The following is a 13,669-nucleotide window of genomic DNA, read 5'->3' on the forward strand; positions in this document are numbered from 1 at the left end:
CCATCCCCTTGGCTGTATTAGTGTTTGAAACTAGGGGCTTGAACAGGTCAGGCAAGCATGGTCTACTATTGAATGACATCCCCAGGGATATTTTATTTTTGAGACAGAGTCTCACTGATTTTTTTTTTTTTTTTTTTTTTTTTTTTGGTTTTTCGAGACAGGGTTTCTCTGTGCAGCTTTGCGCCTTTCCTAGAACTCACTTGGTAGCCCAGGCTGGCCGCGAACTCACAGAGATCCGCCTGCCTCTGCCTCCCGAGTGCTGGGATTAAAGGCGTGCGCCACCACCGCCCGGCTTTTTTTTTTTTTTTTAGGCAGGACTTGAATCCACTCTGTAGTCCAGGCAGGTCTTGGACTTGTGAACGTCCTGCCTCAGCTTCCAGGATAGCACCCATGACAGGCCTCTGCCATCAGACCTGATTCTTCCTTTTATATTTTTGATTTCTCCCTTCCCATCAGGTAATGCCTTCTCCCTGCTCTTAATGGCTGTGGTGTTTGGAATAAGAATGGACCCCACAGGCTCATATATTTGAATGCTTAGTCGTCAGGGAGTGGCACTATTTGAGAGGATTAGAAAGATCAGGAGTTGTGTGTGTCCTGGTTGGAGGAAGTGTGTCACTGGGGGTGGGCTTTGAGGTTTCAAAAAAGCCCACACTAGTACTATTAGGCTCCCTGCCTCTCCCTCTCCCTTTCTCTCTCTCCTTCTCCCCCCCCCCCCACTCTGTTTTCAGATCGGGATGTAGCTCTCAGCTACTGTTCCAGCCCCATGCTTGGTACCACGCATGCCTCCATGCTCCCTGCCATGATGATCATGGACTGACGCCATGAAACTGTAAGCGAGCCCCCAATTAAATGCTTTCTTTGATAAGAGTTGCCATGGTCATGCTGTCTCTTCACAGCAAGAGAACAGAGACTAAGACAATGGCCCTCTCTTCCTTCTTACAGCAGCAACATCGCTCAGAGGAAACCCCAGCTCCCACAGCTGTCAGCTGCTCTGTTTAGAACAGCTGCTTCTCCATGTCACACTCCATGTCCTGCCTGCCCGGCCAGCCCTCGTGGGTCTCCGTTGTGAACTCTGCCTTCTCCTCTCTTCATACAATGCCACTGCTGCTGCGGGACAGCATCAGAAGAGTGACTTTCTTAGCCAGCAAGTCTGTCTGGAGGATTGCCGTATGCCAGGCATTGTAGCCATTCTCGGGATGCAGGAGTGAAATGGCACCCCAAATAAATGCCTGGGGTGGGATGGGGGCTCTATATCCTATAGGGGAACGTAGGGAAAGGGGGGGCTGTAAAAAAAAAAAAGCAGGCAGGGCAGGCAGGGCTGGAGAGATGGCTCAGTGGTTAAGAGCACTGACTGCTCTTCCAGAGGTCCTGAGTTCAATTCTGTGACTGCTCTTCCAGAGTTCAATTCCCAGCAGCCACATGGTGGCTCACAACCATCTCTAATGAGAGCTAGGTGCCCTCTTCTGGCCTGCAAAGACACATGCAGATAGGACACTGTATACTTACTAAATAAAAATAAATCTTTAAAAAAAAAAAAAAAGGCAGGCAAGACTGTAGCATAACAGACATTGTGTGCTGCTCTAACTAAGGCACTAGGGAAGACCCCTTTGCTGGGGTGAGCCCTTTTGTCCCCAGCAGGCAAAGCTGGGGGAGAACATGAAGGCTTGGCGGTGAAGGTGTGTGTGTGTGTGTGTGTGTGTGTGTGTGTGTGTGTGTGTGTGTGTTTAAAACCTGACTTGTGGGCTGGAGAGATGGTACATCTGTTAAGAGTGCTTCCTGTTCTTGTAGAGGACTGGATGTTTAGTTCCCAGTGCCCACGCTCTGCAGCTCACAACTGCCTGTGACTCCAGCTCCAGGGGATCCATCCTCCTGACACTCTCTTCTGGCTTCCAGGATGACTGGACTCACATACACGTACGCCCTTGTCCCCCTCCACTCCAGTGCAAACATAATAAAAATCATCATCATCATCTTTGAAACTTGAGCTGAGGATGATGCTCCATACCTGAAATCACAGCACCCTTCAGGATGAGACGGGGGTGGGGGGGTGGGGATGGGGTGGGGGTGTGTGTCTTGAGCCAAGGCCAGCCTGAGTTACATGATGAGGTCCTGTTTCAAACACTAACAACCCCCGGATGCTAAATATGACTCTACCCAGAGTCCTAAGGAGAAAAGAGAATTAAGGTCCTCCCTGGAGTCGCCAGCCCACAGCCCAGGCTCTCTGTCTCCAGTGGCTCTGCTGGGGAGAGCATTGCCTTCAGTTTCTTGTGGAGAAAACTCTTTCCTCTCCAGGTGTCTGCACTGCTTTAGCAACAGGGATCATTCTTGCTGAGGATTCACTGTCCTCCACACCATCAAGGCTTTTCCCAAGGCCTCTCCGAGTTCCTGGGAGCAAATTTTCCATTGTTTAGGGTTTTAGTGACTTCTGAACCACCACAGGGGCTGCAGAAGTGACTCTCTCTCCACCCACAGCACCCGCTGATGTCACAGTGTCTGAGAACATCATTTGTGTCCCAGCACATCAGATTCTGTAGTGTCACACATGGCTCCCCTGAGGTCTCTCTCTCTCTCTTTTTTTTTTATTTTTTTATTTTTTATTGGTTTTTCGAGACAGGGTTTCTCTGTGTAGTTTTGGTGCCTTTACTGGCACTCACTCTGTAGCCCAGGCTGGCCTCGAACTCACAGAGATCCGTCTGGCTCTGCCTCCCAAGTGCTGGGATTAAAAGCGTGCGCCACCACCGCCTGGTGGTTTTGCTTTTTTTTTTTTTTTTTAAGATTTATGTATTTATTATGTATACAGCATGTATGACTACAGGCTAGAAGAGGGCACCAGATCTCATTACAGATGGTTGTGAGCTACCATGTGGTTGCTGGGAATTGAACTCAGGACCTCTGGAAGAGCAGTCAGTGCTCTTAACCTCTGAGCCATCTCTCCAGCCCTGGTTTTGCTTTCTTTTATTGGTTGTCATTTTACCTCTGGCGACCTGACCTGTCACCTCCACTGTTTAGGGGGAGTCTTCTCCATGGCTGTTTACACTGTACCACTGTGATTCCCACCTGGTATAATAGCAGTACCTGATAATGCATTTCCTCTTCCTGCTTTTTTTTTTTTTTTTTTTTTGTGGTCTCAGTTACCACCTAGCACTCTGCATAAACATGGCGCCAGGATGCTGCTAATATTATGCCCAGATCGCAGGCACCCCTCAAGAGACCACCACCATGTAAAAGCAAAGAACCTTTATTCAAGCTTGAGCTTGGACTCTACAAATGACTGGAGAGCAGAGAGCCCCAAACCTGGGTGGGGTAGGGTTTTTAATCATAGCAGAGGTTGGGGTGATTTCCAGGGCTCAGGACCCTGATTGGCTGACATTTGTCTAGGAATATAGGTGTGTGCTGGGAATGTTTGGAATGTCAGGTACTTCCCCTTCGGTGTTGACCCTCCTCGGGTGGAGTAGCTTATGGCTTTTCCAGGAGACTGGGTGGTATCTGACAGTGAGCCTGTCACGGCAGCTGTGTCTGGGCTCCTGAGCATGTGGTTAAGATGTTTTGGTCCCTCCCCCCCACAGCTTATGGTAATGAAACTATATTTTTTAAGTTACATTTTCTGTGTATCTATGTTTTAGCTGCATGTCTGTGCACTTCCGTTGCCTGCAGAGACCAGAAGAGGGGTTTGGATCCCCAGAAACTGGAGTTATGGATGGTTGTGAGCCACCACGTAGGTGCTGGGGATCAAATCCAGGTCCTCTGCAAGAGCAGCCAGTGCTTTTGACTGTCATGTCAGCTCTCCAGCCTTTCCCTCCTTAAAAAAGTTTGAACATTTCTTCTGGGTGGTGTGTGTATGCATATACACTGAGTACGTATGAAGGTCAGAGGACAACTTATCCTATTTTTTGAAATTACATTAATATGTGTTGGAAGGGCGTGATGCCAGGGCACACATGTGGTCAGGGGACAACTTATGGAAAATAGTTCTCTCCTTCCACCTGATTGGTCCTGGGAATCAAACTCAGGTCACCAGGCTTAGTATCAAGGGCCCGTTCTAAGGATTCTGTAAACGCACAGCTGGCGTCTTATTGCATCATCAGCGGGCGACTGCGTCCCAGGCTAAAAGCCCGCTGTGCATCCTCACGCTCTCTCTCTGCGCTTCTCTTTCTGTTTCCTCTCTGCCAGGCCTGACTTCTCCTGTCCTATCCCCTCTTCTCTCTAATAAAGCCCATTCTAACTCTGGTAACCATGGCTCGTGACTCCCGTCCCCGACCAAACCAGCGCCCCTTACCCACTGAGCCATTTTTGCCAATCTGGGTTTTGTTTTGTTTGTTTGGGGCCCAGAACAGCTTGGCCACACTGCTGCTTGATAAAAAACAGCTAAAAAGTAGGCCTAAGTTTTGGCAGGCAACACCTGGTTCCCAAAAAAGCCATAAAGTGGCCCCACTCAGGAATGGGCCAATCAGCATCCAAGGGCAAAATACCCAACATTCCAACCTAAGGGAAAGTACCTGACATTCCAAACATTTCCGACCATTATCACCAGATGTCTCTAAGCCCAGCATGCACCTATCCCCTTTCACCAAGACACCTCTAGACAAATGTCAGTCAGTCAGGGGTCCTGAACCTCAGAAATCCCCTCACCCCAACCTCTGTTATGATAAAAAACCCTATCCCAATCTCTCTGCTCTCACCACTGTGTCAGACAGATGGAGAGCCGAGGCTTGAATAAAGGCTCTTTGCTTTTTTTTTTTTTTTTTTTTTTTGTTTCTCGAGACAGGGTTTCTCTGTGTAGCTTTGCGCCTTTCCTGGAACTCGCTTTGTAGACCAGGCTGGCCTCGAACTCACAGAGATCCGCCTGCCTCTGCCTCCCGAGTGCTGGGATTAAAGGCATGCGCCACCACTGCCCGGCAGGCTCTTTGCTTTTGCATACAGTTTCGGTCTCTGTGGGGGTCTTTGAGGGGTCCCCAAGATCTGGGCATAACTGTTTGTTTGTTTGTTTGTTTTTCAAGACAGAGTTTTCTGTGTAGTTCTGGCTATTCTGGAACTCACTCTGTAGAGCAGGCTGGCCTCAAACTCAAGAGATCTTCCTGCCTCTGCTTTCCCAGTGCTGGGATTAAAAGCATTCGTCACCACTCCCCTTGAGATAGTGTTTTACCCAGTAGTCCTAGCTGGTTTTGAACTGTAATTTAAGACAACCCTCCTGCCTTAGTCTCCCGATTGCTGGAAAACTCAACTTTTAAAAATGAGGAAATGTTTCATCTCAAGAACTCTCAGTCTCGAGGCGGGGCGTTTCTGGGTTGATTCAGCCTGCATCAACTCTATGTAACAAACACAGCAAACCTTGGAGAATAAAAACAGGTGCATTCTGTTCCTGAATCTTTGATGTGTGCACAGTTTGGGAGGGACAGCTCATTTCTGTTCCGCCTGACATCTGTTGGGGTAGCTTGAAGGCTGGAGGCTTAACCTGCTCCCTTGCACCGGCCATTAACATGAACTGGGACTCGCCCAGGCATCTGTTTGCCCTCCTTGCAGCAGGGAGATTTTGTCTGAGTGAGACGGAAGAAAGGGGTGGGATCCAAGGGCAGCTGTCTCAGCAGAACCAGGCAGAAGCTGAGATGGAACCTCAGGAGCCTTTCTCTGTGCCACACTGGCTGCATTCTCCTACAGCATAAGACCGGCAAGGAAGTACAAACCTGTAACCCTAGTGATTTGGAGTAGAAGCAGGAGGATTGGAAGTTCAAATTCATTCTCAGCTACATGGCTAGTTTGAAACCAGCTTGGGTTGTGTGAGACCCTGCCAAGAAAGAAAGAAAAGGTAAGAAAGGTCAGTGTACCTATTCATAGAGAGGGGATTAGATTCACTTTTGATGGGAGTTGTATCAACACCATGCGAGGTAGGTTCTGTTACCCCACTTTGTAGATAATGAAACAGTCTCAAGAGGTCTTTTGAAAATATTATGCCAGTTATGAAAGGACAGAAACTGGATGGTCCCTGTATTCATTATTTTTCTTCCTCTCTTCCTTCCTTCCTTCCTTCCTTCCTTCCTTCCTTCCTTCCTTCCTTCCTTCCTTCCTTCCTTCCTTCCTTCCTACCTTCCTTCCTTCCTTTCTATGGTTTAGTGAGACAAGGTTTCTCTGTATAACAGCCATAGTTGTCCTGGAACTCACTTTGTAGACCAGTCTGGCCTCGAACTCACAGAGATTTGTCTGCCTCTGCCTCCCAAGAGCTGGGATTAACTGTGTGCGTCACTACCGCCCAGTGCTGTGGGCATCACTACCGCCCAGTGCTGTGGGCTGTCTTTCTGTATGCTGTGAATATATGTTGCTCCCATTGGTTAATAAACCTGCTTTGGTCTATGGCAAGGCAGCTTAGAGGCAGGCAGGAAATCCGAGTGGAGATACAAGGAGGAGAGAGATAGTCAGGGCAGATGCTGCAAACTGCCATCCAAGGAGCAATACATAATGGGACGCAAGTAAAGCCACGGAACACATGGCCATACATAGATACATAGATTAATAGTTATGGGTTGAGTTAAGTTATAAAGAGCTAGCTGGCAGGAGGCCTTCCACAGGCCATACAGTTGATAATTAATATTAAGCCTCTAAATGATTATCTTATAAGTGGCTGCGTGACTGAGGGGCTAGGCGGGACCTGAAAAAACTTACGGCTACAGCCTGGTTTCAGTATTTTTCTAATTGCTGTGACAAAATGGCAGACAGATGAAACTTCCAAGAAAGGGGGCTTATTTAGGCCCACGATTCTAGAAGTTTACTTCATTATGGTGGTATGAGGTTTGGCAGCTGCTCCCACACGGCAGGAGAGTATCACTGTAGCGCCTCATACCTTTGTAGACAGAACTCTGGGAGCTCAGGTGTGAAGCAGGGCTGGGTTACCATGCTCTACAAAGTCCCTACCCACAGTGACCCACAGTGACCCACCGCCACCAGCTACGCCATCTTCCCCAAAGGTGCCATCATCTCCAAGAACAGCCAGAAGTGGGGGGACAGGTCACATTCAAACCCTTTAGATGAGGTACCTGGAATAGCAACTCATACAGCTGGAAAGCAGAATGGTAGATCCAGGGAAGAGTGGGACTGGGGAGGGGAGAGCCATTGTTTGATGGGTACTGGAGTCCTGATTGGGATGTTGGGAAAGTTCCGGAAATGGATGGTGGTGATATTTGCCCAACTTTGTGGACTTACTGCAAGCAAATGTTTCATACATCTTGAAATAATTAAAACAGCCAGTGAGAGGTAAAGGCACTGGCTGCCAACCCTGAGGACCTGAGTTCGATCCCCAGAACATACAAGGTGGAAGGAGAGAACTGACTCCTGCATGATGTCTTCCCACCTCCACACGTGCCGGCACGCATGTGCAGGAACTAACTGCAGTAACTAAACGTAAAGCCATGCTGTGGGCCGCAGGAATATATCATAAGAACTCAGCTGGTTATGGCAAAGTCACTACCTGGAGGAATCAGGGAATTCCTCCAGAGGAAGCCAAATCCCAAGGAGTTTTTGGTGTTACTTGGCTTGTTATATATCAGCTGTATTCTGTTATGAAAATCATGTGTGCCTTCATAGTTTTTCCAATTGACTTCCCCCTAAGAAGGACTAACAGTGTAGACTGATCACTCTCTGGACATACACATTCCAGGTATTTGGAGAACAGCCTCAGGAAAGGCTTTCTTTGGAATCAGATTATCTCCCTTGGCCACTTTCAAGGACTACAGGAAACACCACCCAGGTGGGCGCCTATTGTTAGTCCCAGGTGGACTAACAATGATAACAACCCACATGCAAGTCTCCTGATTTATGATAAATTCCACAAGAAGACGCCACCTAGGAGAGGTGGACATTAAGTAATAGCTTTACACAATTTGGCTTGGACCCTCCCTTTTATATACCGGGACTTCCAGGGCACAAGAGAGAGAAGAGAAAAGAGAATGGAAGAACTAGATGGGTAAGAACTTGAGAGGGGCCTGGAGAGATGGCTCAGAGGTTAAGAGCACTGGCTGTTCTTCCAGTGGTCTTGAGTTCAATTCCCAGCAACCACATGGTGGCTCACAACCATCTGTAATGAGATCTGGTGCCTTCTTCTGGCCTGCAGGAACACATGCAGGCAGAATACTGTATACATAATAAATAAATAAATCTTAAAAAAAAAAAAAGGAACTTGAGAGGAACAAACTGAGATGGGGAAGAACTAGATTGAAGGGCTAAAAGAGAGGACTAGAGGAATGAGATGGAAGATGAGGAAGAGCCAGATGGGGAAGAACAAGATGAGGAAGAACCAGATGAGCGAGAAGGAGACGGGAGAGGAGCTGATAGGGGAAAGAACTAGATAGATGAGAACCTAGAAGGGACAGAACTAGATGAAGGAATTAAGATAGAACCTAGAGGGGGCAGTAGATAAATATAGAGAAATCAGGCAAGAAAGGAGCTAGACATGAGAACAGAACTGAAGCTGTGTATAAAGGATGTTATGCCAGAGGAATTAAAGCAAGTGGACTATAGAGCTCGGTGTGCTGAGATTCTATTTCCTGAAAATAGTCCTCTCCGTTAGTAGTTCTCTCTTGAGCCCCTGGGATGTATAATATTGAGGCTGGTTCCTCTAATATTATACAAGAAAGCCAGTCTATTAAAATATCACTAAAATGACGTGTTTCCTTACGTATACTTTGTCACAACAACAACAACAACAAGAATGACAGATACTATTCATAATGTTACACATGCATTTTTTAAAAAATGGCCAGTGCCTCTCTCTGGTCCCATGAGCTGAGCTTCTCACCTTTCCACATCTCCATGAAGAGGCTGAGGCTACCTCCTCCTTGGGGAGTCTGGGTGGGCCTTTTGTAATGATGCCACCATCATTTCTGAAGCTGTCACCTCAGGAGACAGGATTTCCCCTTGCAGCTTGCCTTCTCCAAATGCTTTCCTTGGAACTGGGATCCCATGCTATGAGGAAGCTAAAGCGGCCTGGCAGAGAGGTCAGAGGAGGTCGTATCACCTACCTGAACCCCAGCCTTTGGGTGGAGCTGGGAGAGAAAGTGTCACCTGAAAAGCATCTTGCCTCCCTCCCCCAAGAAATATATAACTACTAAGTTTTCAGGTTATTAGTAACACAATCATTGTATCTGTTACTTTGGTGTCGCTGTGACCGAAATACCCAGTTTCAGAGGGGCTCAGTTCAAGAAAGCCAGGAAGGCACGGTGGAATTCATCATGGATGGAGTCTGGGGGAGACACCTCCCATCATGGCGGAGAAGGAGGCAGAGTGAGCTGGACTTCAAAGCCTCACCTCTGGTGACTTTCTTTAACCAGCGAGGTCTCCTGTCCTTATGGTTTCACAGCTTCCCAAAATAGTGACACCAGCTAGAGAATAACCATTCAAAGCAGGAGTCTTGTGGGGGACAATCTCAGACTGGAAACCACAACAGGTGTGGTGGAGGCAAGACCTCAGGACTCGGGATGGTTCTCCAACAGGCAGTCATCACCACCAACTGCTCAGGACACACAGGCCTACACTTTCAGTTCTGCCCAGCCCCAGGCACTTCCCCTTAAATGTCCCCATTATCTCTGGTCAGTCTCTCTATCTAAAACCAAGCTTATCTGCCGTTTCCAGCTCCCATGTGTGGGGAGAGCGTCACCATGGCTTCATGGTGACCTTGCACGTACTCAGGTGAACTGGAAAGGCAGCCTATCCGAGTCTTGGCAGAACATCCTGTGACCTTCCTGGATGTGGGAGGCTGGGAGGCCTTCAAGGAACTGCCAGGAGTCCTTCTGCTAGCTGTCTGATCTGTCTGGAGAAGCTATCAAACAGGCTCTCATTTCTCAGGGCTGCTGGGGAGGTGGGAGGAAGTGGGGGAGTTTCCTGCCCAGTCCCCTCACAACAGAGCTTTTGAAGACCCAAAGCCCAGATGCAGCTTCTTAACCCACTGCTCAACCACATTCACTGTGGTCTTCAGGCCCCTTGAATTTTCAGTGCTGCACTTTCTGGTGTGTGTGTGTGTGTGTGTGTGTGTGTGTGTGTGTGTGTGTGTGTGTGTGACAGAAATGAAGGGAACCTGCCACATCCGGTTTAGTTTTGTGTAGGTAGAGTCTCTCACAAAGCCTAATCTGGCCTCAAACTCCGTAAATAGGTGAGGATGACCTTGAACTTCTGATTCTCCCGCCTCCAGCCTTCACTGCTGGATTATAGGTGTGTCACCACAGTTGGCATACTCATCAACTAAGCTACACCCCAGTAGCAGTATATTTTTATCATTAAAATTTTTTATTGCAATGCTTTATTTACTGTGCATGTATGAGCTTATGCATTCATGTGGAAGTCATCGGACAACTTTTGGGAGCTGGTTCTCACCTTTGTTTTGCTTTTGTTTTTAGAGACAGGGTTTCTGTGTGTACCCCTAGCCATCCTGGAACTCGATCTGTAGGCCAGGCTGACCTCAGACTCAATAGATCTGCCTGCCTCTGCCTCCCAAGTGCTGGGATTAAAGGTGTGTGCCACCACCGCTCAGTTTATGTGGGTCCTTGGGATCGAATTCAGGTCATTAGGCTTGGTGGCAAGCACCTTCACTTGCTGAGCTGTGTCACCAGCCCATCAGTGATGGTTTAAAACTCAGAGTGGCTCCTTGTAAGCCTACTGATTCCATCAGCCAGGCCTTGGCCTTGGCTGTGTTTGTGTGAGTTGGCATTCTGTGCTTCTGTTTCTACGACCCACTTAAGAGTGTGCACAAGAGTTATTGCGTAGATTCATTCTTCCAAGGCTCAAGCCCCGCACTGACTCCCCCTTGGAGACGAGGTCTCCTGGAGCCAAAGGTCTTCAAAGTTACTATGTGGGTGAGGATGACATTGAACTTCTGATGTTCTTGCCTCTATCTCCCCAGTGCTGAGATTACAGGCGCTGTAGCATACATGTCCTCCTCAATGAATACATGGATGAATGATAAGTGACTGAATGAGTGATTGTGTCGGAGGCCATGCAAGGGGACCAACAGGCAGCATTGGAACTCATGGAACATGGCTTGGCTGACAGCAAAGCTTTGTCAAGTGAGCCTTGGAGAGGCAGAGCCCTGAGGACTACCTGTGGTGGCATTTCTGCTGAGCTGCACCTGGCCTGGCTCCAGAGAGCAGCACCTAGCCCTAATCCACCTTTTGTTTAGCAGACACTTTTGGTTTCCCTTGTTGCCCTCCATCTGAATCCTGTTTCCCAAGGATACAAAGGCCTATGCACAACTTGATTCAGGAAACCTGGAAAACGGTGGTACCTGACAAATCGAGGAAGTTGCACTTGGCTTTGTATTGTTGGGAGCTCCTTTCAGGTTGTTTTGAGCATATAGAAATTAACTGGCTAAACTGTAATGGAGAGAAGTTAAAATGCCTGAGGCCAAGGGAAGATGCTTCAGTCCTTCGAGGCTGGAACCCCCTGCAGCCATGAAAGGCTAGATTCATTCTTAAGACGCCTCTGAATCTTCATTCCACGGATCCGTGTGAACCCATACACCTGTGTCGTGACCACACAGCTGCAACTACCTGTCCTGAGGACCTCATGCTGTTATTGAGCACAGCTCTGCTTACCGCCCTCACGGTCACGTCCCTCATAACCTATGGGTTGTATGAAAACTCGAGGGGGTCCTAGGCCCTCACTGGGCAGTGTCACTGGTACTTACAATAATAGAGATTGCCTTTTTCCAAGCATTGATGCTGGAGCAGATGAATGATTCAACCCCCACCCTTAGAAAGAATTTAGACATGTAGATTGTTAGCAAAGTTAGGTTAAGATGACTTTGAGGTAGAAAATCTTGGGGAACAATAAAGTCTAGAAAGGCACACGTTTGTTAGTTGAGCGAGGGACTCGTTGAGGTCAAGGAACAAGAACAAAGGCGGCCTGGTTATTACTAGCTGACATGCCTTTCTTGCTGAAGGTGGGTTTGGTGACCAAAGGCAATGATTAATTCCTTGTACCCGTTTCTGCCCTCAACTTCCTGATATGATTTAATAAGAAACTGTTGATGAGTGGGTATGCACCCCAAGGATTAAAAGTAGAAATGACTGATTGTTTTTCATACATAAAAGTTTAGATTTGTGATTTTTTAAAAAGACTTATTTATTATGTATACAGTGTTCTGCCTGCAAGTCAGAAGATCTCATTGCAGATGGTTGTGAGCCACCATGTGGTTGCTGGGAATTGAACTCAGGACCTCTAGAAGAGCAATCAGGGCTCTTAACTTCTGAGCCATCTCTCCAGCCCCTGATTTGCATTTTTTTTGTTTGTTTTTTGAGACCAGGTTTCTCCGTGTAGTTTTTGTGCCTGTCCTGGATCTTGCTCTGCAGACCAGGCTGGCCTTGAACTCACAGACATCCGCCTGGTTCTGCCTCCCGAGTGCTGGGATTGAAGGTGTGTGCCACCACTGCCCAGCTCTGATCTGTGATTTTTTTTTTGAAAGATTTTTTAAAATAAGATTACCTTTTGGGATAAATAAAATGATTGATCCTTTCTTTGTAACCACAAAATGCAGCCTGCCAGTAAAAGAACTGGCTAAGAAAAATACCTTGCTTGCTTACACTTTGTTAATCTATAACAAGTTGCTTAGCCATGAATTTATGTGAGTCCTTAAGAATAATTTTTCACCTGTAATATATAAAATGTTTAAGCATGTAAGAGAAATGAGAAACATGATGTTTTTTACTTGTATTCATTATAATCATTTACTTGAAAAATAGAATGTAACCACATTGTGATTTTTATACTGCTTGAAAGATTCTGGTCGAGTACATAAGCTGTAAGGGAAAAATAAAAATAGAAGGTAGACTCCAAAGGGGTGTGTTGATAGGGATTCACAATGTGCCCCCATAGTTGCGTATACCCGGCGGACCTAGACACTTCCACTTAGCCATTTCCGGGTCAAAATAGCCATTTCCAGGTCAAAATGTCTCATGTGACCAGGACCCCGTGGCTTTGTGTGGTTGTGTAAAGTGCACAGTGCAACCATGTGATCTACGCACATGCATGGAATAGCCACATGGCCCTGTGTGTGCAGGCGCAGCCCAGCCTTTAAGCCAGCGCCATATTCCCGGCTCCATCTCTTTATTCACGTGTGTTTTCACAGGCCTGTCATGTCTGTCTCTCTTTCTTATCTTAATAAAACTTTTTTTTAATTTATTTATTTATTATGTACATAGAAGAGGTGCCAGATCTCATTACAGATGGTTGTGAGCCACCAGGTGGGTGCTGGGAACTGAACTCAGGACCTCTTGAAGAGTAGTCGGTGCTCTTAACCTCTGAGCCATCTCTCCAGCTTAATAAAACTTTTGTTAGTGGATTCTGTTGTGTTTCGTAACATTTCCTCGCAGGGTAAGAGCGCCACGAATAATTAACATTTGTGTGTGTGTGTGTGTGTGTGTGTGTGTGTGTGTGTGTGTGTGTGTTTCCCTTTTTGGCCGGCCCCAGAGAATTAAGTTTATTCCCTCAGATAAAAAAAGTCAATTGAGTGATTAGTCCCCTGATTCCTCGTCTCTTCAGTTCTTGAGCTGCTGAAAGCTGGTCTTTACAGCACCATGAATGGTAAAAAAAAAATCTCTTCCTTAGTTATTTGCCATGTCTCCAAATTCATCTCCTGTTGGTCCTCCGCTAGCACCCCTCTCTTTCTGCTGTCTTGTCCAGCAGGACATCTTTG

The 13,669-nt window shown here is 47.2% G+C and overlaps 1 long non-coding RNA gene across 1 annotated transcript; it reads left to right on the forward strand.

Annotated features, from left to right (window-relative positions):
- Positions 1-323: 323 nt before the first annotated feature.
- Positions 324-1,239, forward strand: LOC143274486 (uncharacterized). Its single transcript, XR_013053109.1, has 3 exons — positions 324-456; positions 729-829; positions 943-1,239. It is a non-coding gene; the product is annotated as an uncharacterized LOC143274486 (long non-coding RNA).
- Positions 1,240-13,669: the final 12,430 nt, after the last annotated feature.

Source organism: Peromyscus maniculatus, chromosome 8 (assembly GCF_049852395.1).
Source record: "Peromyscus maniculatus bairdii isolate BWxNUB_F1_BW_parent chromosome 8, HU_Pman_BW_mat_3.1, whole genome shotgun sequence".
NCBI classification, from domain to species: Eukaryota; Metazoa; Chordata; class Mammalia; order Rodentia; family Cricetidae; genus Peromyscus; species Peromyscus maniculatus.